The 27,827-nt window shown below is 39.9% G+C and overlaps 1 protein-coding gene across 3 annotated transcripts in view; it reads right to left on the reverse strand.

The window, feature by feature from the left end:
• HS6ST2 (heparan sulfate 6-O-sulfotransferase 2) overlaps positions 1–27,827 on the reverse strand; it is a 382,562-nt gene that overhangs the window by 72,782 nt on the left and 281,953 nt on the right. The window lies entirely within an intron of this gene.

Consider the following 27,827-nt stretch of genomic DNA (forward strand, 5'->3'; position numbering starts at 1 on the left):
GATCTCTCCTGCCAAGGGGGCAGCATATCCAGCATTTGATGCAATAACCTCAGCTGAGACCTCCAGTTGGGCCCTAGGCCGGACAAAGGACACAAACTCCATACCTGGGCCCCTCCCCCACACTCTTCCAATCCTCAACAAAATATTACCAAACTGAATTCAGCAATACATTAAAAAGATCATACACCATGATCAAGTGGGATTCATCCCTGGTATGCAAGGGTGGTTCAACATCCGCAAATGAATTAATGTGATACACCACATTAAAAAAGTGAAAAATAAAAAACACATGATCATATCAATAGATGCAGAAAAGGCATTTGATAAAATCCAGCAGCCATTTATGATAAAAACCCTTTAAGAAAGTGGGAATAGAGGGTTCATATCTCAACATAATAAAGGCCATATATGATAATCCCACAGCTAACATCATACTCAATGGGGAAAAGCTAAAACCATTCCCCTTAAGATCAGGAACAAGGCAAGGTTGCCCACTTTCTCCACTTCTATTCAACATAGTGCTGGAAGTTCTAGCCACAGCAATCAGACAAGAAAGGAAATAAAAGGCATCCAAATCGGTAAGGAGGAAGTAAAATTGTCATTATATGCAGATGACATGATACTGTATATAGAGAACCCTAAAGACTCCACCAAGAAACTATTAGAGCTGATAGATGAATTTAGTAAAGTAGCAGGATACAAAATTAATATTCAAAAATCAGTTGCATTTGTATATACCAATAATAAAACATCAGAAGGAGAAATTAAAAAAGCAATCCCATTTACAATTGCTCCAAAGACTATAAAATACCTGGGAATAAATTTAACCAAAGAAGTAAAAGATCTGTACTCAGAAAATTATGAGACACTGAAGAAAGAAATGAAAGAAGATACAAATAGATGGAAACACATACCATGTTCATGGATAGGAAGAATTAATATAGTTAAAATGTCCATACTATCTAAGGCAACATACGTATTCAACACAATTCCTATCAAACTACCAACGACGTTTTTCACAGAAATAGAACATAATCCTAAAATTTATATGGAACCATAAAAAACCCCGGATAGCCTCAGCAATCTTGAGAAATAAGAACACAGTGGGAGGTATAACAATACCCGACATCAAATTATACTACAAGGCTACAGTAATCAAACCAGCATGGTACTGGCATAAAAACAGACCCATAGATCAATGGAACAGAATAGAGAGTCCAGAAATAAATCCATGCCTATATGGCCATTTAATCTACGACAATGGAAGGAAGAATGTATGATGGGGTAAAGATAGTCTATTCAATAAATGGTGCTGGGAAACCTGGACAGACACATGCAAAAAAATGAAGCTGGACCACCTCCTTACACCATATACAAAAATAAATTCAAAATGTCTTAAAGACTTAAATGTAAGACCTGAAACCATAAAATTCCTAGAAGCAAATATAGGAAGAAACTTCACAGACATTACCTGGAATAAGATTTTTACTGATATATCCCCTCGCACGAGGGAAGTAAGAGAGAAAATAAACATGTGGGGTTACATCAAACTAAAATGTTTTTTCACAGCAAAGGAAACCATCAATGAAAAAAAAGGGATCCTACTGAATGGGAAAATATATTTGCCAATGATATATCTGATAAGGGGTTAATATCACAAATTTATAAAAAACTCACTCAACTCAACTCCAAAAAACCAAACAACCCAATTGAAAAATGGGCAGAGGACATGAAGAGACATTTTTCTAAAAAGGACATACAGATGACAAACAGACATATGAAGAAATGCTCAACCTCACTAACCACCAGAGAAATGCAAATAAAAACCACAATGAGATACCACCTCACCCCAGTCAAGATGGCTATCATCAATAAATCAACAAACAACAAGTGCTGGCCTGGATGTGGAGAAAAGGGAACGCTTGTGCACTGTTGGTGGGAATGCAGATTGGTGCAGCCACTATGGAAAACTGTATGGAGGTATCTCAAAAATCTGAAAATGGAACTACCTTATGATCCAGCAATCCCACTCCTAGGTATCTATCTGGAGAAATTTAAAACTCCAATTCAAAAATCTTTATGTACTCCTATGTTTATTGCAGCACTACACACAATAGCCAAGACATGGAAACAACCGAAATGCCCATCGGTAGATGACTGGATTAAGAAACTGTGGTACATTTATACAACGGAGTGTTACGCAGCCATAAAGAATAAAGAAATCTTACCATTTGCAACAACATGGATGGACCTAGAGAACATTATGTTAAGTGAAATAAGTCAGACAGAGAAAGACAAATACCATATGATCTCATTTATATGAGGAATCTAAAGAAAAGAATAAGTGAATGAACTAATCAGAAACAGGTTTCGAGACATAGAGGAAAAACTGAGGGTTGCTAGATGGCTGGCGGGGTGGAGATAAGGGGGAAGGTGAGAGGATTAGAAAACTGTGGGTAACCACAAGATGGCCATGGAGTTTTGAAAATTAATTTGTGGAACGTACTCAACAATGTTGTAACGATTTTGTAGGGTATCCGATGGACACGTGTCCCATTTGGGAGACCACCTCAGGGATGATGTAGATGCCTGATCACTGCACTGTACACCTGAAGCTGAACAATAATGAATGCCAATTATAATTATATATATATATATATATATATATATATATATATATATATATATATGTAAATATATGTATGTATATACTTACAAGAAGCGGAGTACAGCATTAGGAATAGAGACAGTGGAAATGTAATGGCTCTGTCGGATGTCAGCGAGATAGTGGATGCGGGGAGTGGGGTTCACACAGTGTGAGGGATATAAATGAGAAACATCTAAGTATTAGTTTGCCTTGTGCACCTGAAACTAATAAAAAATTTTAAAAAAAGATTAGTTGACTATAAAAAAAAGTAAAATTATTCAGACTTGTTTTGTGGCCTAACATGAGATCTATCTTGTAAAATTTTCAATGTGCACTTAAAAAGAATGTATATTCTGCTGCTTTGGTGTTAAATGCTCTAAAACTATCCATTAATTCCATCTGTTCAAAGTGTCATTTATGGCAGCTGTTTTCTTGATTTTCTGTCTGGAAGATCTGTCCATTGGTGTCAATGGGGTGCTAAAGTCCCCCAGTATGATTGTGTTACTGTCGATCTCTGCCTTTATGCCATTCAATATCTTATACAAGTGTGCCAAAAAAATGTATGCACATTTTAAGAAAGAAAAAAATTGTATTAAAATTGTAATACTCAATATACACTGATAAGAAAAGATGAATACAAGTCATGTGTATACATTTTTTTTGGCACCCTTGGTATATTTAGGTGCTTCTATGTTGGGTGCATAGATGTTTACTAGGGTTATGTCCTCTTGTTGGATTGAACCCTTTATCATTATGTAAAGTCCTTCTTTATCTCTTATTATAGTCTTTGTTTTAAAGGCTATTTTGTCAGATATAAGTATTGCTACTCCAGATTTTCTTTCATTTCTGTTTCTGTGAAGTATCTTTTTTCATCCCTTTACTTTCAGTCTATGTGTGTCTATCGATCTGAGGTGGGTCTCTTGTAGACAGTATATGCAGTGGTCTTGTTTTCTTATCCATTCAGCTACTCTATTTCAGTTGATTAGAACATTTAATCCATTTACATTTAAAGTGAATATTGATAGGTACATAGCTATTGCCATTTTATTATTCATATTTTGGGTCTTCTTTTGTTTGTTCTACCTTTCCTCTTAAAGAATTCCTTTTAACATTTCTTGTAATACTGGCTTGTTGGTAATGAATTCCTTTAGTTTTTTCTTTTATGGGAAGCTCCTTATCCCTCCTTCAATTTTAAATGATAGCCTTTCTGGGTAAGGTAGTCTTGATTGTAGGCTTGTTTTTCATCACTTTGAAAATTTACTGACACTCCCTTCTGACTTACAAAGCTTTTGTTGAGAAATCCGCTGACAGTCTTATGGGAGCTCCCTTGTAGGTATCTAGTTGTCTTTCTCTTTCTGCTTTTAGTGTTCCCTCTCTGTCTTTAAATTTGCCATTTTAATTATGATGTGTCTTGTGTGAGCCTGTTTGGGATGATCTTGTTTGGGACTCTGTACTTCCTAGCCTTGTACATCTGTTTCTTTTGCTCATTTTGGAAGTTTTCTTCCCTATTTCTTCAAATAGGTTCTCAATCCCTGGCTCTCTCTCTTCTCCTTCTGGTACTCCAATGATGTGGATGCTGTTACGCTTGATGTTGTCCCAGAGGTCCCTTAAACTATCTTTGTTGTTGTTTTTATTGTGTTTGTTTTAATTCTTTTTTGTTTTTATTGTTCAGTTTGGATGTTTTCTGCTACTTAGTCTTCTAAATTGCTGATTCGACTCTCTGCTTTATGTAATCAGTTGTTGATTCCTTCTATTGTTCTATTGTATTCTTCACTTTAGTATTGTGTTCTTCATTACTGACTGGTTCTTTTTAGTGGTTTCTATGTCCTTCTTTATACTTAGTATCTCTATATTAAAATTTTCACTAAGTTCTTTAAGCATTCTTATAATTAGTGTTTTAAACTCTATCTCTGGTGGGTTGCTTGCCTCCATTTCATTTAGTTCTTTTTCTGGAGGTTTTCCCTGTTCTTTTATTTAGAACAGGGTTCTTTCTTTCTTCATTCTGGCTGCCTGTCTCTGTTTGCTTCTATGTATTAGATAGATCTCCTATGTCTCTCAGTCTTTGTCGGGCGGCCTTATATAGTAGGTGTCTTGTGTGGTCCAGTGATGTAGTTTCCCTGATCACCTGTATGTGTTTTCCAGGAGTGTCCTTTGTGTGTGTTGTGTGTGTTCTCTTGTTGTAGTTAAGCCTTGATTGCTTTTGGCACATCAGTGGGTAGGATTTACTCCCAGGTTCACTGGCTGTGAGGATTGGCTAACGCCCACAGTATATGAGCTGCAGTGTGTGGGCTAACCCTTCAGAGGGGCATTCACCCCAGCAGTCTCTTGTGCCTGTTGAAATTACCCTTTGGTGTGGCACTTGTGGGGCTAATGAGGTAGTGTTCTGTTATGGTATGAAGCCAGCCTCTGGGTATGTTGTTTCTGGTGTCTCTTGGGAGGGGCCCTTGTGCAGGCCAATTTCAGCCTTGCCTGTGACTTGCTTGGGTTTACCTGGTAAGCACTACAAAGCTGTATGTGGCTGGCTGCTGCCTGCGCTGGATCTGGAGGTGTGTGGGTGTGGCGTCGCTGTGATCCAAGGCTGGCTGCCACGAGTATAGTGCCTGGCACAGCCTAGCAAATGGCCCTGGGCCTCCCTAGGCCTGTTGCCACCTTCCAGCTGCCTGTAATTCTCAGCCATTGCAAACGCCTCGTGAGGTGTGCAAGCTGGGCTGGTTGACTCAGTTTTGAGAGTGTCTCCAGCAATGCAGCACTAGTTGGGCAGGGAGGTGACCTGGGGCATCACCAAGGTGGTGCGCTCGTGCAGATTTTACCAGGCCAATGCGGGCTCAGATTTGGCCCTTTCAGAGAGGGTGTGACATAGAAAAGATGGTGCTCTCCTGTAGGCTACACCTGAGGCAGGCTCCACACAGGGTCATTGGCGACTGTTGCTCCAGCACTCGCTTCAAGGCCACACAATTCCATCTTTCCCCATATGTCTCTGGTGCCTCTCGAGTTGCCACCCTTCCACTGGAGCCCAGATGAGTGTTTGCAAGCGAATGAGTCTGTGTGAAGGCCCTTTAAGAGGATGTCTGGGTTGCTAGCTGCCTTCTATCTCACCAGAACGGACGGACAGAATCCTCACTGATTTTCACTGCCAGATGTGGTGACTCCTCTTCCTCACCTGGGATACCTGGGCTGGGGAGCCCAGTGTGGGGTTGGGACCCCTTTTATTTCAGGGCAAACCTCCGTCACCAAGGTGTCCCTCCCAGTGTTCAGCCACTACTTGTGGGTTTGTGTCTCCGCCCCTCCTGCCAGTCTTGATGTGGTCTCTTCTTTATATCCTTAGTTATAGGGGTTCTGTTCAGGTAGTCTTCAGATGATTTTTTTTTTCTCAATAGTTTAGTGGTTGCCAGAGGGTAAGGGGGGAGGGGGGTGGTAGATGAGGGTAAAGGGGAACAAATACATGGTGATGGAAGGAGAAATGACTCTGGGTGGTGATCACACAATGGGATTTATAGATGATATAATACAGATGATTCTTGAGATTGATTGTCCTATAATTTAATTGTAATTTTGATATGATCCTAGGAGGCAGCAGGCATAGCGTTTACCTAATTCACCATCTTTGCCCTTCCTCCAATATGGTTTTGGGTTTTGTTTGTTTGGTTTTTAGTTTCGTTTTTGTTTTCTCTTTTAATCTTGCATGCTACTAGGCTCAGAGTAAGTAGTCATGTAACACTTCCCAGAGTCACTATGTTCAGGCATCCTAGTTCTTCTGAATAAAAGAACACTCATTCCTGTTGCTAAATTCCCATGTTTGTGCCTTGGGCACAAGTATCCTTTATAATCTGCATGACAAGTGACCCTGTTTAAGCTCAATGCAGGGCACCACAGGACATCCGGGAAAGCTGTCAGCTGGAAGTGACAGCCTTATTGTTAACTGCTGTCCCTCAGGAGACTGGTCCTGGAGCAGTAGTCCCTTAACAGATAGGAATAAAGACCCCTCTGACCTCCTGGCAAATCCTGTAATTGTGGATCTGACAAGAATTAAAACAAAAAACTTTCTCAGAGAAAACTCACATATGGAAGGTATAGCACCAGCCTAGGGGTGAATGTAAACAAATAGCTTAAAATATTTGTTCCATGCAAATAACAGATCCATTCACAGTGGCAAAATGTATGTGAAATTGGGGGAGAGGACAAGCAGAACTTGTGGTGGCCTGGAGCCTAGGAGTTTAATTTTATAGATATATTAAGCACTGTTATATAGTAATGCTTGCTGAACATTGAGGGGAAAAGAGTCGTCATTCCTCCCCAAAGTTCCAGGCTGAGTAAATAAGCATGGACAAGATGCTATAATTCTGAAACCTTGAGAAAGAAGGAACCTGAGTTTTCCAGAAGTGCCTCATGAGAGAGAAAGAGAAGATCCTGGAGCTGTAGACTGTCTGGGAACCTCAGAGATCTGGAAACACATAGGTTGAGGACTCAGAGATTAAAATGCTGCCAAGGAACTTGGCCACTGAAATATCCAGCAATCCCAGGGACTTATAGGAATAAACCTTGCCTGCTTTTATATCTGGATGATACTTTGGAGTATATGAGATGGGTGAATGGTGGCTGCTTTGAATCAGCGCTAGTTTTCAACCATCTGAAACAGACCTACCCCAGTTGTCATCATTTTGTCTGTGATTAGACCACTTGTCAGCCTTCTTTACTTTCATCTCCAATTTGGGTTGCAATCTTAAAGGCACGGATCAAGGCTCCATCACTCCTCACAAGTAGCTATCCTATTCTGAGGATAAGATTCTTTCCTCCCTCCCTCACAATCCTGCCTCATCAAAGGCCTACGAAAACAATTTCAGGTGAGTTCCCCATATGAAAAGTTAAGGAGTGCCAGCACTCCTTCTGTCTGCCTGGTTGGCTGTCTATTGCCATCTATCAAGTGAGCTATTTTCCACAGACTCCAAAAACACCAGAAAAGTGTGGGGTGGAGGGGGGGGGAGAGAGAGAGAGAGAGAGAGAGAGAGAGAGAGAGAGAGAGAGAGAGAAGAGAGAGAGAGAATCTGCAGTATTTTGCACAATGTATTCAGGTGGGAAATCTGTGACTTACCCAAATCTTTAGCGTTTTTAAAGTGTTTCTCATTGAATAATTTGATGCTGAAATGGCATTCAGTGTATTTAACGTAAAATGTCAATCACATCCACTCCAATCTAGATTTTTATCTTAGGTCAGAGAGGTACTTAAGGGAGAAGAACCTAGCGGTTTCAAACACACTCAACTCACTTTCTTGATGGGGTCATACAGAAACATCTGCATTTCCTATAGCACTTTGTAAGCTCTTTTTGGAATTAATTCATTTCAGAACCATGAAAAATAGTTGTGCTGCTCTAACTATAATAGCACTGACATTTTAAAAATTAATTTTCAGGGTCCTATGAAAGTGAAATTGTATTTCATAAGAGAGTTGGGTTATAAGACTTATTGTCTACATATGTTTTATTTGGCACTTAGCATGTGGTGCTTGTAGTGTTGTTTATATTTTATTGTTTATCTGTCTCTCCAACTAGCTCTTAGAGGGCGCTCAAACATATTTGTTGAATAAATTAAAAAGCTGTATTTGGGCGTAGGGGAAAAGGAGTACCATAATTGATTATCAACGTCTGGCACCTGTGTGAGAGAAGGAAGTGGTGACACACAAGTCCCATATTTTCCATCCCTAAAGAATCATCTGAGAGAATTGGATTCTAGTTACTGATGGTTGATCACCATGTGGATCACAAAGACAGGGAACATAGAGAGGGTTCTCGAGCAAGCTTGCTTGGATCGTTGGCTATTGTCTCTCAATAACAACAAGAACCTATTGCATTTGTAAAGCTCTTGATATTTTCCGGTGTGTGTTCTTGTAAGTATTAACTAAGATGAAACCCAAGCTATGGTTAAGGGATTATTTCAAGTGTCTCTGGCGAAATGGTAGCTACTCTTTGCTCTCTAGAGATGATCCTGGGCTCCATAAAGCTGCCAGGGTGAGACAATGCACTTAAAACACATAGACCCTACTAGGGATAGAAGCTCATCTAATCTGCTTCCCCAACAAGTGCTTGAGTCCTCTCTACAACATATCCACCAAGTGGTTGTCTCTTGAAAGGCTTTTAAATCATGTTGCTTTCCCAAGAAAGCCTGCTTTTCTATTTTCTAAGAATTTCACATTTGGAAGTATTTTTGACCTTGTGCTATTACTGAGCAAAACAGCTCTTCAAATATTGATTTCCTTCAGTTAGAGCTTATGAGGCTCTTTATTTCATTTTTCCATCTTGCTAGGTTATATCCTGAGTGGTTTTCTTTCTTTGCTCCAAACTTTTTCATTTTCTTCTATCCAAAGTGTCCATGCCGCTCAAAGCATCCTGTCCCCATTATCTATATTTCTGTTAATCATCAAGCAAAGAAAGCTCAATTTACTAAGCTGTGCTTTTGTTTAGCTTCCTTCCCTAGTTTCCCTTTGCATATTGTGGATAATGACTGAGGTTTTTAAGAGAAGAGAGCTCATATTTTTTGCTTTGAAGCCCAATGTAACTATGATTTCTCAGAAGCAACCTCCTATGTTCAAAACATTTATTCAGGTATTTTGAGTTCTAATCCTGGCTGCTAACAAGGCATATAACTTTTTCTGTATTAGGATTCTCATCTATAAAGCAGAGGGAATTAAACCGATTAAGTAAACTATTCACACATAAGCTCGCAATTACTTTGTAATTGCAGAGCTCTTGAAACAGGCAGCTGGGATACTCACATTAACTTGCCCTCTCCCCTTCCATTAACTTTTCACACTAACAACTCACCACAGGGACATCAGTGATTGAAGCAATAAGCTTATTGACTATTGTTGCTATTTTGCTCTCTTCACCTCTTGGCACATGCTCTTTCTGCCCAGGGAAGGTGGTCACATCCTGGACTGCCTCACTGTGATCAAGAAAGAAAATGAATCAGTTCCTAATTATATTTTTTCTCATTTAAGCTGGCTATTCACTGTCTTTACCAAGAGTTTGGTCCTTGGTTACAGACTATCAGAGGCCACTGGCACTGTATCTTACAACCACTGCATTCACATCTAGCTCTGGGCTCCTCCATCAGATAGGGAATTGAGGAGGGGAAAAAGAAGCATAGTTCTGGTATTGGATGGTTTAGGGGGATTTGAGAACTGAAATATGATGGGAGCCTGGACGAGAATGGTAGTTATGGAGGGGAAGGGAAGGAGAAGGAAACTGTAGTTATGGGGGGAGGGTAGGGAGAAGGAAACCGTGTACAGTATATCAAAGGGAAATGACTGAACTTGGGAACTGACTACATGTGGAGAATGAGAATAAAGTCTAAATGAAACCTGCTGAGAAGCTTTGGAAGGTGAATGACTGGGAATACAGAGGTGCCAGTGAAACAGACAGATTAGTTGGGAGGGGAATCTGGACTAGAGGAGAAGAGGATGGATTTGGTTTGGAGCACACAGAGTTGGGATGTTGATAGACAGTGTCCAGGAGGTAAAGATACAGCACTGCAGCTCAAGAAGAAAGACAGTGTCAGATGTACAGCCATTGCTCCGAAGTGGTAGTCAAAGTCGTGAGATTAGCAGTAAAGCCTGGTGGGACAGCCATCCCCTGTGATTAACAAGTGGATGTTTCAGGCCAAGGACAGTCTATGCCAGAATATGCTTTCTTCCACCCCAGTTTATGAGGATTTACAAGTTTATTACAAAGTCTTATATCCTAGAGATCCAAGTAAAAGAGCCTGAGCCAGTTAAGTTAGTGTAGAATTTAATGCTAAGGTTAAGGAGGAAAAGTGCAGGCCCTGATCCTTGTGTGGGCCTGTGAGTTTCTTCATTCCATGTCCGTAGCCTGCTTCTCCCCACTCTCTTAGACCAACAAGATTACTTACAGATGACAAGGTGAACTGGGAACCAAGAGGTGAGGTGGGTGGCAATCACCGTCAACCCATTCCCATGATAAAAACACCTCATAAAGTACATTCAACAATACTGTCACCTTGCTGTAAGGAGAGCAGTCTGGCAGATGGGCAAAACAGTTTTAAACATTGTCTTCACTTGCAGATCCCATCTTTCCCTTTTTGCTCCTCTTTACCAAAGACTAAGCATTTATCAGGGACTATACCTCCATTAGTGCTAAAATGCACTGCTAGTTTTCTGCATGACGCTCTTCCCATTTCCCGTTCTCCATCTTTGCATTGTGCCTCACCAACTGGCACCCTCAGCAACCCTCCCTTAACATCCTGGGTAGTACAAGGATGTCACAGCTAGTAATATCACCACAGTCGGGGATGGGAGCAGCCTGTCTGGGAGCAAACCAAGGGCTTTGATCTTGAAGAGTCCAAGTAGACTTCCTGAGTTGGCTTGAGTTCATGAGGACAATGTTTAAGGAACTGTGGCCATTACCTTTACCAAACTGAGGCAAGTTTTAGCGTTTAGCCCTGGGTCTACAACCTACCCACTGAGTCACTTAACTTCTCTGGATTTCAGGCTTATTTCTTACTACCATTGCATAGTTCTGAAAATTATGAAATGTTGAACAATTTATTCACTCTCAATTCTTTTATTGTCTGTCTTCTGTGTACCCTTCATTGTGCTGAGCTTTGGGAATGCCATGATAAATGTGACAAGGTTCCTGCCCTGAAGTGGCCCAAAGACTAGCGGAGGAGGCAAGCATGTTAACAGATACACAGCACAATATACCAAATGTGATAAAGCCAGTGTGAGAAAGTGCTAGGGAAATAAATCAGGGAGTGACTGTCTATGCTTGGGGGATTCAGGAAGGGCAAAGGTAAAGCTGATTTACTACTATTACAATTATGATTTTTGGTTTACATTTAAAAAATCGTAAATCAGAAAATAAAATTGGGTTATGAGAATTGTCACAAGATAGAATGAAATTATGCCTATCCTTAGTTTGAAACACTTATCTCTCAAGAGTGACTCATAGACTTAATCATACATTAGAATCACCTGGAGAACTTGTAAAATGCAGATGGCTGGGCCCTGCCTCTGGAGTTTCTGATTCAGCAGGATTTAGGATGGAGCATGAGCATTTACACTTCTAACAAGTTCCCAGGTAATGTTGATGTTCCTGGTCTATGGAGCACATGAGAACTGTTGCCTCACAAAAGCATGGGACAGCCCCACTTAGTGGCAACTGAGAGATAACAATGAGCCCTATCTATTGCCCTGCTTTCCAGACAACACAATTAGAATCTGCTGAATGAAGTGCCCTCACTGTATTGTCCTGATTCAGGAAAGAGGAGAATGCAAAGAGCTGCCTACATCCATCTGTAGAGAAGCTACTCTTTCCTGAGGAAGGGGCAATTACTGCAAACACCAGAGTGGAGCTCAACAGCAGGTGAGACAAAAATTTGGATCTGACAGCATTAATTGATCTTGAAATTCTATTTGTTGAAAATGATCTGGCATAATTTAAAAAATCACAACTGGAGCCTAGTTGGTGAACATTGTACATTAGGGAGTCCCCAGAGTAGGCCTGAAAAGTCTCAGTGAACTTTTTAAGGAAAAGCCAGAGAGGCCAAGTGCTGTGGCAGGAATTAGCACACAGAGAAAAAAGAAGTCAGACAGCCCATTTACTTGGAAGTGAGACTCTGACTTTATACTGCAAGATGATATGAACCAAGAGTATTGGGGGGGGGGACTGATCATTGATTCCTTTTCCCTGGTGAAGTCACTTTGTGTTTACTTTCTACTAAGTATGTTCTTAGGGGATTTTTAAGAATGTCCACTCTGTCTGCACATTATATATTAAATTCTTTGAGGACAAGGCAAATTGTGTTCATATCGGCTCACAAAATTTCTCATAACATCTGTCATACAGAAGGTTTTCATTACCTGTTGACTGACAGCCATCTTGATAAATTTGGCTTCTAACATTTTTGTTCAATTGAACTGACTGACACATATTAGGTTAGAGGTTTAGTAACAGAGTCATGTGCCTAAAAAGATGACAGCCTACCATGGTACCACTTCTGAGCTCTAGTGCCCACAGATATGAAACTCAAGTAGGGTAAAATCAGTGGGAGTCAGCAACTTTGATGTTGCCAAACTAACTGGGGGCAACTCTGAGATTGTGGAAAAAGCGTGGGTGCTGGAATCAGGCAGAGCTGGGGTCATATTCTGTCTCTGTTATAGCTGGAGGATCTTGGACAAGTTGGGACATCGAGGCAGATTGGTCCTAACTAAGCCCTCTGATCTTAACACCAAATCTCTAGCTACATGTTGGTGTCCAAAGCCAGGAACATTGAAATAAATTCTTGTTGTTGAACTTTCCATCTTAAGTGCTTTCTAAGAGTGTGAATGTGTTCAAAATTCAAAAGTACAGTTGGCTCCTTAGAAATCAAGTAGAAAAGCCATGTCAACAAGGTGTTGAAAATGCTTTCTGGGGTAGCAAGAAAAGTTTTCTGAGCTATGCTCTAATGTGCCTCTTAACAGCCTGACCCTGTGAACCAAAGGTTTTTACAGTTGTCTCTGAAAACTTGAAAATATTTTATTTTTAAACTGCTCAAACATCCCTCATTTAGATATCACACAAATGTTTGAATGCGTGTTATCTCTAAGTAGGGCCTCCTTTGCAAATGTTATCTGTTCCATGTCTACAGACTATTTATAATTGTGTTTTCCAAATGAAACACAATAGTCGGCTTTTTTCTGTTGTCTTACAATTTGGGAAACAGCACTATTTTACTGTGCATGTTCATAAAAAAATAAAATTCTGACAATTAATGGAAACAAAACACATCTTGTTTTATGTCACCCACTAATCACTTTTAAATGCTAGACCTTGTGTAATTTATAACAATACACTTCTCTCCAAGAATATGAGTTTTTAATAAGAGTATAGTCTAATATAAGACACTTAGTTGAGCCAAAGATTTATGCTCTTTATTGAATATATCCCACCCCAGTCAAGGGAAACACTCATAGAACTATGAAGCTAGAAGAGTCCTTCTAAGGAAAGTAAGGTCCAGAGAGGAGAGGTGATGTATTCAAGGATGTGTTAATGATAGAGCTTGGCTGGCACCTAGAAAACAGGGCCAGAGACCCCACAGAGTACAATACAAGGCAGTAAGGCTTGGGACCAAAGATGAGGTAACATGAATGAACTGTGGCTGCATTTACCAAAATTAGCAGTACAAAATCCGTGGGCAGCATGTTTTATTTTTTGGTGGAGGGAGAGTATGTGGAAGGAGATGATAGGTTCAGTTTTGAGTTCAGTTGAGTTTTATGTACCTGTGGGAACCTCCAAGCAATGTGTTTGGTTGACAATTGGATATATGGATGCAGAGCTTAGCTGTATATAGATATCTCGGCCAAAAAATGGTCTCCAGAGATTTGGGAGTCTTAGCATATTGGTGGTGGCTGAAAACCTTAGAGTAGAAGAGATTATGGAGGGAGAGTATGTAGAATAAGAAGAGAAAAGCCTGGAAAGACTAAAAAGGGTAAGCTAGAGTGAAGAAAGTGGACTCCTGTAAGCCAAAGGAGAAACTGGATATGGGGGCGTGAGTGTTACAATCATAAAAGACTCATTTGCTGATTATAGGGCAGTTTTGTGTCTTCAGTTTCTAGCTGCTATATGTTGCTTTCTCGTAGTGTACTTTTCTGATTAGTTGTGGTCTTTCATCAGTCATGACGTCCTTTGTAATGCCGAGAGTATTTGATAGAGAATAAGCCTTCTTGATCACATGCAACTTGTTCTCATCAGTTCCTGGAAAGGATGCCTGAAGTATGCTAAAGGAAAAATCTTGTGCCAAATAAATCCATAATTATAGGCTTTAGACATATATTTTTCAGTCTATTCTTATTTATTTCAGCAAAGATCAATAAAACAAGAAACTGTTTTAGTGCCTTAAATAAATGAACTATACTAGTTTATGCAAATATGGTTATAATCTCCCAAAGAAACAATTAGTCTGCTTTTCATTAATGTTCCTGTTGTTTGCTTCCTCCATTATGAACAAAATCCAAAATGGGCCTTACTGCTCTCCCCTTAGCTTTAAAACTTCGAGAAAACCCTGACTCTGGAATAATCAGAATTTGAGTCAGCCATATGCCAAGACCCACGTGTTTTGCCCTTGGGAAGGCCTTCGCTTCCCAAGAGTCATGATACCATCTCTGTCACCTCTTTGTAAGATAGGTTCTATGCTTTGAAATAACAGCCCTCTGGTTCTCCCCAGCCATTAAACAATTAAATTCCTATTTAATAAATTTTAAAAATCTGTACAAATTGGGTGTCCATACATTTCTCTATAGCAAACACTGAAATCACAATGCAAAATCTCACTGTCTGGGGTTACTTCTTGTCTTATGGAAAAATAGAGAAATGGAGAGGTAGGAAACTATGATGATGAAAATACAAAGGGCAGAAATGAAGCTTATTACTGTAAAAGTCTAAGCGAAGTAAAGAATAAAGTCCTTGTGGAAAATGCAATCATTACTAGCTGGGAGTAGATCCTACTATGGAAAGAACCTGCCATATTCCTTACTTCCCTCAACTTTTGTGAGAAAACGACTGTGTTGACTCTGTTATTGTCTTTAAAGGGATACCATGAATATTAAACCATTTCCAGATTCCTCTCAGCGGGGGACATATGGGTCAGGATACCCCAGTGATTGAATTGTAAAGAATAGCTCTATGTGAGATAGGCGGATAACTTAAGCTGTGAAGGGGTAGAACCTTCATTGGAGCTCAAGAATGTCAGTTAATCCTCCTGCCCTTGCCCATGACCAGTTCTTCAGATTGCATCTGGAAGGGGAGGACCCTGGAAGTAGAATAGAAGATTCCAATCAGGGAAAGCAGACTTGACACTTAAAGGGAAACAAGATGGCATTTATCTCAGGGAAACTCAGAATTGGGAGGAGAGGCACCCCGATAGCTGCCTAAAAGGGATAAAAACAACCCTTGTGGTTTAGGGGCAGAAGAAATGTGTTTTAAAGAGGTATTCAATGTTTCTCCTGGGATTATTAAAATTATGGATTTTGTGACCTGGTCACTCTATGCTAATTAAATTTTTCCTTCTTCTTTTTTTTTTTAACATGGTTTATTAAAGTCACTTTTGAGATTCTCAGCTTGTCTAAGGCTTATGGGAAAGCAGTTCAGCATTATAGTTCCAGAAACTCAAGACGGAGATGAAAAAGGGAAAGTGTCACTCTCTTACTCCGAAAAAGTTTTGTTGTCGCTGTTGTTTCTTTCTTTGAATTTCTCTGAGAAGCACTTGTTCTGCTCATCCATTGTAGGCCAGGGTGGGAGTTTTGTTTAAATTAAGGGTTCATGCCCTTTACTGTGTGCTTGCCATATTGTCAAAACTCAGCCAGACCTTGTCAAAGCACATTGTCCAACTGCCCATGGTTCTAGAGAAAAGTTATCCATGGCCTATATGAGACCATATGCTGTAGCAAGCTACGAGCTTACAGGACTGGGCCCTGACCCATCCAGTTTTAGTTTCTGGGCATAGTACAGAGTCTTAGTTTCCTGAATAACATCTCTTCTGGAAAGGCTGTCTCCTTCAAAAAAAAATGAGCAGATAGAGCACAGTCAATGTTTAATTTTGTTAAGTGATGACCACAAACTGAAAGTAAAGTAAGGTACCAACTAAAACAATCCTAGCATGAGTAATTGCCACAGGTCAGCAATCCCCATGCTGGAAGGTCCTGGTTTAAGTAGAAACTTCCTTCTTGGCAATTTTATATTATACAACTGGCTGCAGAGACAAAAACAAAACAAAATAGGGAGGTGGATGCTGTCTAGGCACCCCCCCCGCCACTTTTTTTTAATTTGGAGGCATATAAAAATTACAATTAAATATTCATATAGGGAAAAGCATCAAATCTAGTGTGAAAATGGGTGCTGTGACTAACAGAAACACAGTTTATCCCCAGGAGCTAACGTCAGAGCCAGTTGCATGGGTCGGGGAAATGCAGGCTGGTGTTAAACCATCACAGGTTATGCCACAGCAATAGTTTTTGTCATTTATAACCCACCACTGTCCCACGTTCAAGGTAGCTTATCCTACAGTACACCTATAATATCACCCTGGGAAAAAACAAGATCAATAATAATACTTTTTAAAGGGAGAAAGACTCATTCTCAAAATCTTGGACTGCAGGATTACTGAAATTGAGTGATAGAGCTATCTCTGAATTTCCTAACAACCAAGACAATAAGGGAAACTGTTGCCATGCAGCAGCTTAACCGTTTTGTTTCCTTCTACCTGCCCCCAAAGAAAGGAGAGTCTGTAAGACGGATCCTTTCAGGGACTTTGCTAAACCTCTGTGTTTGCACCTTATGCCTCCCTGTTTGGTCCCAGAAAGATGACTGGACAGTCAATGACGAGTAAGATTCCTCACGGAAGGAACAACTCAAGCCAGTCGCACTCGCGTGGGGACCAACAGGAGAACCCACGGGGTTCACAGAGGTGGTCACAGCCCACCACCTTCCTCAGGCTAAGGAAAGACTCAGCCTCTGTGGCTGCATTCCTTCCAAGAACCTGCAAGAGAAGTGATTCAATGAGGTGCTCTCCATCTATTCGTATGCATATAGGTTTTTGTCCCTTGGGGAACTTGAGGCTTATGGTCCAGCTGTCTGCAGGCAAGGGAGATTGACTTAAATCGGTTTCCTATTATGATGTATGGAATTCACAGATCTTGAGATTGACAAGCTTTATTTCCTTTACTTTCCCACCGAACTAATAAAAGCTAATGCAAGGCTCGATTTGGGGCTTCCAGTCCTTGACATTGGGGGTCCCTTGGCCTCCGCACTTAAACTCCATTCATAACTACTGTCTTTTCTTAACCCTGCGCCGCCCTCCTCACTCCCCACAACTCTCGTCGCTCGGGACACGACAGGAAACATGCTAGGTAATAGCGTTCTGAAACTTGTGATAAAAAAAGTGTATCATTTTGTCAGGAGAGTCAAACTTACTCCTAGTGCAGAGTCTAAGAAGCACAGATTTTTCTGAAAATGGAGAAGCATTCTCCATGGGTCAATGTCTTATACAGACTTTTTTAAATGTCGAGTTGAATGGAGCATAATTTCCATACTGTAGTTTAGCAGCTGAGGAAACCACATTAGAAAGTAAGCAGTGGCAGCTAAGCTCATGTGGTGTAGGTGCAGCCTTCCCAGTGATGTAAGCTGACACTGGGGAACAAGGTGGAAAATCTAGAGGCATGCATTTGAACATGAGCCTTATATCAGTGGTTCCCCTAATAGAAAGGATTGTTCCCATTGAGTCATCTTGTGTCAGCGGGATTCAGGCTTCCCATGACTTTCCTTCCCTAGCACACAGCTCATCTGCAGTTACATCTGCTGTCGACATCCTTTTAGGAGCTAGTGAGACTCAGCCAAAGGACCTCTCCTGATTCCCTTGAGCCTCCTTCTAATTCTTTGTTCAGGACTCCTGGGAATTGCACTCTTGTCAAACTCTATCACCTGTTATCTTTTACCACCATCTGCTCCATGTATTGACAATTCTCCTTCTATGCCTCCTATCAGCTCCTCAAGTCAGGGCAGTGACTCATCACCTGAACTGCAAATCTAATGATCTGATGCTCTTTGCAGGCCAGAGACCACTTCTGTCTTTCTTGCCCATAGGTTTCCAAAGAACAAAGTAAGGAAATAGAGATCTTTCCCCCAAAGGCATATTTATTCACTTGTAATCAAAGAGGACACAAGAAAGGCACTGGAGCAAACAAAAAGCTCCCTCTTTCAAGACCTAAACAATTTAAGACACATTAATTAATGATTTGGCCCTTTAATGGTTCCTGGATTAAATATACTTGGGTGATTTTTCATTCCAGCCAAGGTTGTTGCAGGCTCAATAATTTACCTAGGGAATTCTGACATCACGCATGTGGTCCTGCTTGTCTATGGAGTCAAAAGGAGTAACTCATTAGCAAGTAAGAGGTATTAATTAGGCTTTTGTAAATTGACACTCATGAAAGATGCTTGTTCCATCCAGATTGTTTGAAGGAGAAGCAGGCTCAGAGTTATTTGGCAAATGAAATGTCAATGTAGGCAATGTGACAGTCTTGAAATAGATCTTTAGCAAGCCTACCAGGGCCTATATTATGCCCAATGCATGCTGGTCCTCTTAAAGTCGTCACCTGAAGAGGCTGTATGCAGATTCCAAAGATGCTGCTGGCGTTCACAACATTTCTAGAACTCTTCCCTGAAACTCTCCTCACTGACAGTTATGAAACACATGAGAAATATCATTCATGTCTGTGTAGTCACACCTCACTTTTGGCCCCAACCATAGGACACAGCTTGATCATCCAATTAATACACCATAATTACCTTCAGATGACATTTGACTGATTCCAAAAACCTAATCCACCCTCAAAAGACAAAGATATCTCCTCACTGAGCAGAATCAAGAAAACATGTTACAGCTGTCTAATGTAGTAACCAATGCCACAACATGGAAAGTTTGACTATGTTGTAGAAATCAGTATTCTTTTCCATATATTATTTCTGCTATATTTGTTCAAAATAAATCCATTCCATTCTTTTTTTCCTATACTGCTTTGGCGTCATTCTCCTTCTAATGAGAAATGAATCCTAATATTTGTAGTCCTAGGTAACTTTTTTTTACTAGTTTCAGGTGCACAAGACAAAGTAATACTTAGATGTTTATCATTTATATCCCTCACACTGTGTGAACCCCCCTCCCCCCATCCACTACCCCTCTGACATTGCACAGAGCCATTACATTTCCACTGTCTCTATTCCTAATGTTGTACTCCACTTTTTGTAAGTACATACATATACATATGTGTGTGTGTGTGTGTGTGTATATATATATATATATATATATATATATATATATATATATATATATAAGCTTGTAGTTGACATTCAGCTTCAGCTTCAGGTGTACAATGCAATGATCAGGAACGTACATCATCCCTGAGGTGGTCTCCCTAATGAGACAAGTGTCCATCACACACCCAACAGAATCTTTACATTATTGATTACATTCCCCAAATTAATTTTAAAAACCCTGTGGCCATCTTGTGGTTACTGACTCTCTTCTAATCCCCTCACTTTCCCCCTTATCCTCACCCCCGCTTCCCATCTAGCAACGCTCAGTTTTTCCTCTATGTCTCCAAAACTATTTCTGATTAGTTCATTCACTTATTCTTTTCTTTAGATTCCGCATATAAGTGAGATCATATGGTATTTGTCTTTCTCTGTCTGACTTATTTCACTTAACATAATGTTCTCTAGGTCCATCCATGTTGTTGCAAATGGTAAGATTTCTTTCTTCTTTATGGCTGCATAATACTCCATTGTATAAATGTACCACAGTTTCTTAATCCAGTCATCTACCGATGGGCATTTCGGTTGTTTCCATGTCTTGGCTATTGTGTGTAGTGCTGCAATAAACATAGGAGTACATAAAGATTTTTGAATTGGAGTTTTGGATTTCTCCGGATAGATACCTAGGAGTGGGATTGCTGGATCATAAGGTAGTTCCATTTTCAGATTTTTGAGATACCTCCATACTGTTTTCCATAGTGGCTGCGCCAATCTGCAATCCCACCAACAGTGCACAAGCGTTTCCTTTTCTCCACATCCGGGCCAACACTTGTTGTTTGTTGATTTATCGATGATAGCCATTTTGACTGGGGTGAGGTGGTATCTCATTGTGGTCTTTATTTGCATTTCTCTGATGGTTAGTGAGGTTGAGCATATTTTCATATCCTAGGTAACTTTTTGTGAGCTTTCTTAGTGGGCAAATGTGAAAGAACCAGGTACCAAGTTGAAATACCCTCCCCCTTATAGCTCCTCCCAACATGTGATCTTTCACTGACTTCTCTAATGGAAATAGTTCCGCTGATGTGTAAGAAAATAGATTCATATATCAGTGACTTCAAAGGTCCATTAAACGTAACATTATTTAAAAGCACATTAACTATCCTAACCAGTGTCAGACAACAGCCAGGGAAGTGCAGGAGTTTGAAAACTAATGCAGAGTTTTAGGATGCCAAATGAGAATGTAAATCACAACTCTCACTAATTAAAACTTTGGCTCTTTGATTACTCCTGGATTAAGTTCACTGTGGTGATTTTTCATCCCTGCCTGGGTTGACACAAGCCCAATAATTCACTCTGGCATTCTGACGCCACTTGCTTGGCTCTGCTTGTCTATGGAGTAAGAAGTATCTTGTTAGGGAATGAGAGGTATTAATCAGACTTTTGGAAATAGTGACTGTGAATGATACTAGCTCCTGATTTCATCCAGATTGTTGAGAGGAGTATCATATGGAGAGTTGGAGAACTGGGGTTCTTGTTCTAAGCCATCACACCAAACCCTCAGTTGATTGGTATGCCTCAGTTCACACAAATGAAAAATGGGGTAAAAACAAATATCGACATTTGACTTCAAAGAATAATAATGGTGATAAATGGGAAATGTCAGATTATAATAGTTTAATTATTTTATAATTAATATGTGATGATTCTGATTTTATAGTTATTATAGCAGTATAGGCCTTATTGTACAAGTTCACAGCTCTGATCTATTGTTTCAACAGCAACCCATTTACTATCTGCTATGGGCAAAGTTCTAGTGATACAAAAATATCTGTTATGTGTTCCCAACTCTCAATGAAATTACTGCGTTGTGATATTAAATTTTGGGACACTCAAATGAGCCCTCTTCTTTGCCCCTTGCAGCTCAGTCATGGTACAGTTAGGAGCAGTAATGTAATAATTAGTTCACAACAGTCTGGCTTTATGCATCCCTTAAATGCCAATAAAAGCCCTCTGTTGTGCCCCCTGTATTCAGCATTTTCCTTTCTCTGCCACTCTTGGGCATTTTTGCCCTGATGCCTTGATACCCTCTATCCAACTGTCATCTCTTTTTGTGGGTCATCTGGAATAGGAGTTGAGGACAGGTCTCTTGGGGAGTTCAACAATAGGGGAGGGGAGGAGATTTGGATGGACCCTCTGACTTATCACTTTCTGCTGGGAAGACGCAGAATGATGAAAAAAGAGAGCCAGGGAGCCAGGGCCCATTTGGATGTGTAAGTTCTGCTATGCTTGTTAAACCAAACCTCATTATCTTATAATGTTTCTTGCCTTAATGAAGGCCTTTGCTGAATAAACCATTGAACCTAAAGGCACTATGAATATTTCCGGGCCCATGAAGGACACTCTTCTGTTGGGGGAGGGAGAATCAATGGAGTATGATGGCTGAGGGATCAATACTTCTCTGAATGAATTTCATCATAAGTGACACTCATTTGGGATAAGGAAGGGCCGACTGGAAACTATTGAAGGTTATCAACTGAACAACTATATCTAGAGTGTTCAGGTAAATCAGCTGGAATTAAACCAATGGTCATACAAGAAACCACAACGAAAGTTGCATTGTTTGTAACCTGCCCAAACAGAAGACACCAGTACACATTTGCAACAATCCTCATACAAATCTTTAGTCTTACTAGTAACCAGACCCTTAAGCAGATGGCTTTGTTTAGATTTCAGAGAAGCCTCCTGAAATGTAAATTCAAGCTGGTTCTGATGACTTTAGCTGAGCATAAAAGCTAGGGGGTTGGGGTGGGGAAAATCTTTCTCCTGGTCTTCACAAGAGCCAAAAGCAAGCGAGCTCTAGAAACCCATGAAAATGGCAAGAACTCCAAAATAAAACGTAATTGGTAATATAAGGTCATAATTGTATGAAACTATTGATTCAAAATATAAGAAACTAATGGGAAAATTACAAAGTACAGTACTCATCAATGTAGTTCAAAGAGGCAGTGATGGAAATGTGAAGCTAAAAGGCCCTTGACCCTCTTAGCTAGGAGAATAAATTTCAACTAGGCATAGAACATAGAATCCATCCTTTTCTCTTAGATCTAAGCTGCAGCTAATATGAGTCTTGGGGAAGAGGCAGAAAGTAGAAAACTGCCTTAACTGTATGGGCTTAAATGACAGCTAATCAATGCAAAATATGTCTTTACACTGCATGAGACATGATTCATAGCTTCGATGTCCCAACGCACAAAATGTGCCTTCACGACCTTCCAGTGCTGATCCTCAGCCCGTTCACTTATCACCTGAGCCTCTATCCTCAAGCCTGACTCAACCCCCCTTCAACCTTAGTAATGAGATTCAGAAAAAAACTTCAGGTGAGTATTTAAATTCTTGTTTGAATCCCATTATTTAAAAATGCCCTTGGAAAGCCCAGCTTTGTATGGCATGTTGGTGGGAGATGCCACAGCGAACAGACGACTAATTAGCTAGAAATCAGTACAAAGAAAATAACTGCTTGTCCCTACTACCTGCCCAAGAGCAGAGATGTTGCTGTAGAGGTATAAGAATCTACAGCTGTTTTTCTTTAAGGTCAAGTTGCTGACTTAACCATTCAGGCTTAAGCTACAGCTAATCGATACAAAATGTTTCCTCACCAAGCCTGCAGACCCCAAATTGCTTGCTGCTGGTTATGTGAAGCAGGTCATTAAAAAGGGCAAATGATCAAATTTCCTTTTAACTTCATTTAGAATTATTAGGAAACTTAATATTACATTTTAGAAAATTTAAACATATGAAATACCCCTATAAAATACAATTTCTGGTTGACTGTAAGCATAAAATTCCATTTTTCTAATTTGATTCTAAAAGTATGGCGGTTAAGATTGCAAGTCATTGATTAAATTATATTGAACCAGAGTATTCCAGTGTCAAAACTCTCCTCTGGTTAAGAGCTGGGATCCACAGAAAGTTATTTACTCTTTCAAGAGTATGAAGATATTTCTATTTAAAGCAGTATTAACAACCTTTTTATGTAAAGAGCCAGATAGTAAATGTTTTCAGATATGCAGACTCTGCTGCTGGCTGCACAAAGCAGCCATAGACAATGCATAAACAAATGGTGGCTTAGTTCCAACAAAACTTTATTTATAGACATTGAAATTTGAATTTCATACAATTTTGAAGTGTCACAAAAATATTTTAATTTTTTAAAACCATTTGAAATAAAAACCATTCTTAGCTTACAAGACATGCAAAACACAAGCAATAGACCGGATTTGGCCTGGGGGTGTAATTTGCTGACCTTTGATGGAAAAACCAAGTCAGCAACTTCCATAGGAAATGGAGTCTTTCAGTTCCCTAGGTACTAACTTCCAGGCAGAAAGCTCTGGGAGATGAAGGTGCTTTGTTTTCAAATATCAGCTCTTTACCCCAATGAATGCATGAGTTCAGAAAAAAGGAAGTTAATTTTTTTAGATCCAGTCTCCGAGATTTCTCCTTAGCCTCTTCCCTTCTCCCTTTCTCAACCTTTTGCCTTCACCTTCTCTCTTACATTTTTTTCAGTAACCGTAGCTTCTTTGCATAGTGTTTTTAGCATTCAAGAGAAGTATCCGGAAACCCATTATCAGTATTTATTCCTGACCTAGAATCTTCCACTGATGTGTCTCCTAGAACTGCTTACCTTACCTTAAATCCATTTCAATTTTGAGGTCGTTTTATTTTACATACAGAATATTTAAATGTTTTTATTTACGAAACCTTTCGGAAACGACAAGAATATAGAGAAAAACCTTCCTCAGTCCTTTTTTAAAAAAGGAATTCAAACTCCTCTTCAAAAAAAGAGGTCCTAATCTACAGCACACTGTCATTTAAATGCCACCAGTAAAGCTAGTGACAACACTGGGCAGTTTTATTCAAACATGTCATGGTGAAAAGCACTATACAAATTGTAAAGTACTCTGCAAGTGTTAGCTACAGGTGGTGGTATTTTGCCAAGTGTCAAGAATGCAAACTTATCAAAGTGAATTTTTGTGAAAGGGCCAGTGTTATTACTGGGCAACAGGAGTCCTTCCCAAGGGGCAGAACACCTGGGGTATAGGCCCATTTATAGCTCTGTTACTGCTGATGACTAACCAAGGACAAAGAACAAGTCACTTATTTTCTGTGAGCCCTCATCCTCATTTTGTAAAATGAGGGAGTTTGGAAAGGATCCTTCCATGTTATGATTTCTAAGTGCTATGCGTTCCAACTAAGTGCTATGAGTTCAACACAGGAGGAAGGTAAAGCTTGCTACCTCTTAATGTCAAAAAAATGATCTAATAATCACCTCAAGCTGCTCTTGTCTGGTTGTCTCTAGACATTATGGGAACACAGTAGACTATAGTTGCCCTTTTCTTGCACAGTCAGTTACTTCATATGACATTATTGCCTGGTTGTTGCCAGTCTTTCCAAAGGAAATATAGATCTTACTTATAATGTATGACTATTATACATCTGGAAGGTTAAGCACAGTACAGTCCCCAACAAGAAAAAGTCAGTAAGCCCTAAGGTTGTTTTATGGAAACCCGTATCTCTATGGGTTGTGGTATTTGAAAGCCTTTGGCCTGGAATAAAACCCTTCAGGACAAAAACTACTTCCAACAAATCATTCAAACAGCAATAGTCTCTGAGGATTTTCTTTTTCACTATTCTTCATCTTGAATTCCAGGCAGTTTCTCCTCAGTTCTGTGAAAAGTCAAACCTCTTCCCCATCACTAGGCGAATCTTAATAAGTTGCATATTTTTAACAGTTCCACACTCCCTGGGTGTCTTGTCTTGGTCTGGCAAGGTACAACATGAGTGATCCATTATGTGAGGGATGAAGGGGCATAGTGGCTGGCAGGCATTGTCCTCTGGACTTGCGCACAGCTCAAAAGCACTGGCTAAAACCCTTGGGGGGATAAACAACAGGAAAAGCATCTGTTTTAAGGTTTGTTACTTGGGCTGGGGAAGGCAGGGAAGCTGGCTGTTTATAGAACAATTTATGGTTACAATTTAGATAGTTGATTACTTGATTTCTTAATCCAGCTCCTAATCACAGATCAAACATAGGTTCCAATAATGAAGTAATTTTAGGCATGATTACAAACAAACGGTCTCCTACTGAGGGTGTTTGCTTTGGAACAAGGAGCTCCCATCACACGCTCAGTGTAACAGGGGTCAGGACAAGTGATGGGATCCCAGCTCTTCTGCCCAGACAATACAGGCCTTTGGGCTAGAACAGTTCCCTGTTTTCCACTGATCGTTGTCTCAGTGAGGTCAGCACAGTATTAGTGAGAGTACAGTAATAACTCCCACAGCATGAACCCACTCCCTTCTGCCCTCCACACTATGCCAGGGTTCTTTGCACCAAACAGCTGTTTCACCCCTCCTCTGCTTGATCAACTTACATGGCTCCTTATTGCCTACCAAATGAGGTCTGTCTCTCAGCATGATTTCCAAGACCCTTCATGATGAAACCCAGCCTTACACATCTTCTAAATGTCCCGTCACTGCCCTTTCTGGATCCTCCATGCTTGTGCTTGCTTCTGGGCCTTTACAAAACTGCTACCTCTACCTGGACTGCCCTTCTCCATCTCCTCCCAGCAAACTCCTGCTTCCCATGGAAAATCTACAGTTTGTTGTTGTTGTTGTTGTTTTTTAAAGGAGGAACGTGTTCTTTTTTAAAAAAAAATGTATTGGGGTCACAATAGTCAACAAACTACATAGGTTCCAAGTGCACAATTCTATAACGCATCATCTATATATTGCTTTATGTGTTCACCACCCAGACTCAGTTCTCCTTCCATCATCATATATTTGAACCCCTTTACCTTCTTCTACTACCCCTTTGCCCCTCTTGCCTCTGGTAACCACTACACTGTTGTATGTGTGTATGAATTTTTGTTTTATTTGTTTGTCTTGTTCCTTTGTTGCCTCCAGTTTTATGTCTCACATGAGTATAATCATTTGGTTCTCGACTTTTTCTGTCTGATTTATTTCACTTAGCATAATGATATCAAGATCCATTCATGTCGTTGCAAATGGCAGTATTTCATTTTATCTTATGGCAGAGTAGTATTCCATTGTGTATATATACCCCATCTTCTTTATCCAGTCATCTCTTGGAGGACACTTTGGTTGTTTCCATGTCTTGGCCACCATGAATGAGGCTTCAATGAACATCAGAGTACAAGTATCTTTACGGATAAATGTTTTCAGATTTTTGGGGTAGATACCCAGGAGAGGGATTGCTGGGTCATATGGTAATTCTTTCTTAATTTTTTGAAGAACCTCCATACTGTTATCCATAGTGGCTGTACCAATTTACATTCCCACCAACAGTGTATGAGGGTTCCATTTTCTCTACAGCCTCTCCAACACTTGTTATTATTTGTCTTGTTGATGATAGCCATTCTAACTGGTGTAAGGTTATATCTCATTGTGGTTTGTATTTGCATTCCCCTAATAGCTAGCGAAGTTGAGCATTTTTTCTTATATCTGTTGGCCGTTTGTATGTATTCTTGGGAGAAGTTTCTGTACAGGTCCTCCGCCCATTTTGGAATTGGATTGTTTGTCTTTTCGTTGTTGAGTTGTATGAGTTCCTCATATATTTTGTATATTAGCCTTCTTCTCCCATTCGATTGGCTGCATCCTTGTTTTGTTCATCGTTTCTTTTGCTGTGCAGAAGATTTTTACTTTGATATAGTCCCATTCATTTATTTTGCCTTTTACTTCCCTTGCCTTTGAGGTCAAATTCATAAAGTCCTCTTTGAACCCAAGGTCCATAAGTTTAGTACGTATGCTTTCTTCTATGCAGTTTATTGTTTCAGGTCTGCTTAGGTCTTTGATCCATTTTGAGTTAATTTTGGTACATGGTAACAGATAGCAGTCTAGTTTCATTCTTTTGCATGTGGCTTTACAATTTTTCCAGCACCATTTATTAAAGAGGCTTTTTTTCTCTCCATTGTATGTTTTTGGCTCCTTTGTCAGAAATTATCTGTCCATATTTATGTGGGTTTATTTCTGAGTTTCCAATCCTATTCCATTGGTCTGTGTGTCTGTTTTCCTGCCAGTGCCACACTGTTTTGATTATTGTTGCTCAGTAATACAAGCTGAAGTCAGGGAGTGTGATACCTCCAGCATTGCTCTTTTTTCTTAGGATTGCGTTGGCTATTTGGGGTCTTTTTGTGATTCCATACGAATCTAATGATTTTTTGTTCTATTTCTTTAAAAAATGCCATTGGGATTTTTTTTTTATTAAATTTATTGAGGTGACAATTGTTAGTAAAATTACATAGATTTCAGGTGTACAATTCTGTATTACATCATCTATAAATCCCATTGTGTGCTCAGACAGAAAAAG

Source organism: Rhinolophus sinicus, chromosome X (assembly GCF_036562045.2).
Source record: "Rhinolophus sinicus isolate RSC01 chromosome X, ASM3656204v1, whole genome shotgun sequence".
Classification (NCBI taxonomy): Eukaryota; Metazoa; Chordata; class Mammalia; order Chiroptera; family Rhinolophidae; genus Rhinolophus; species Rhinolophus sinicus.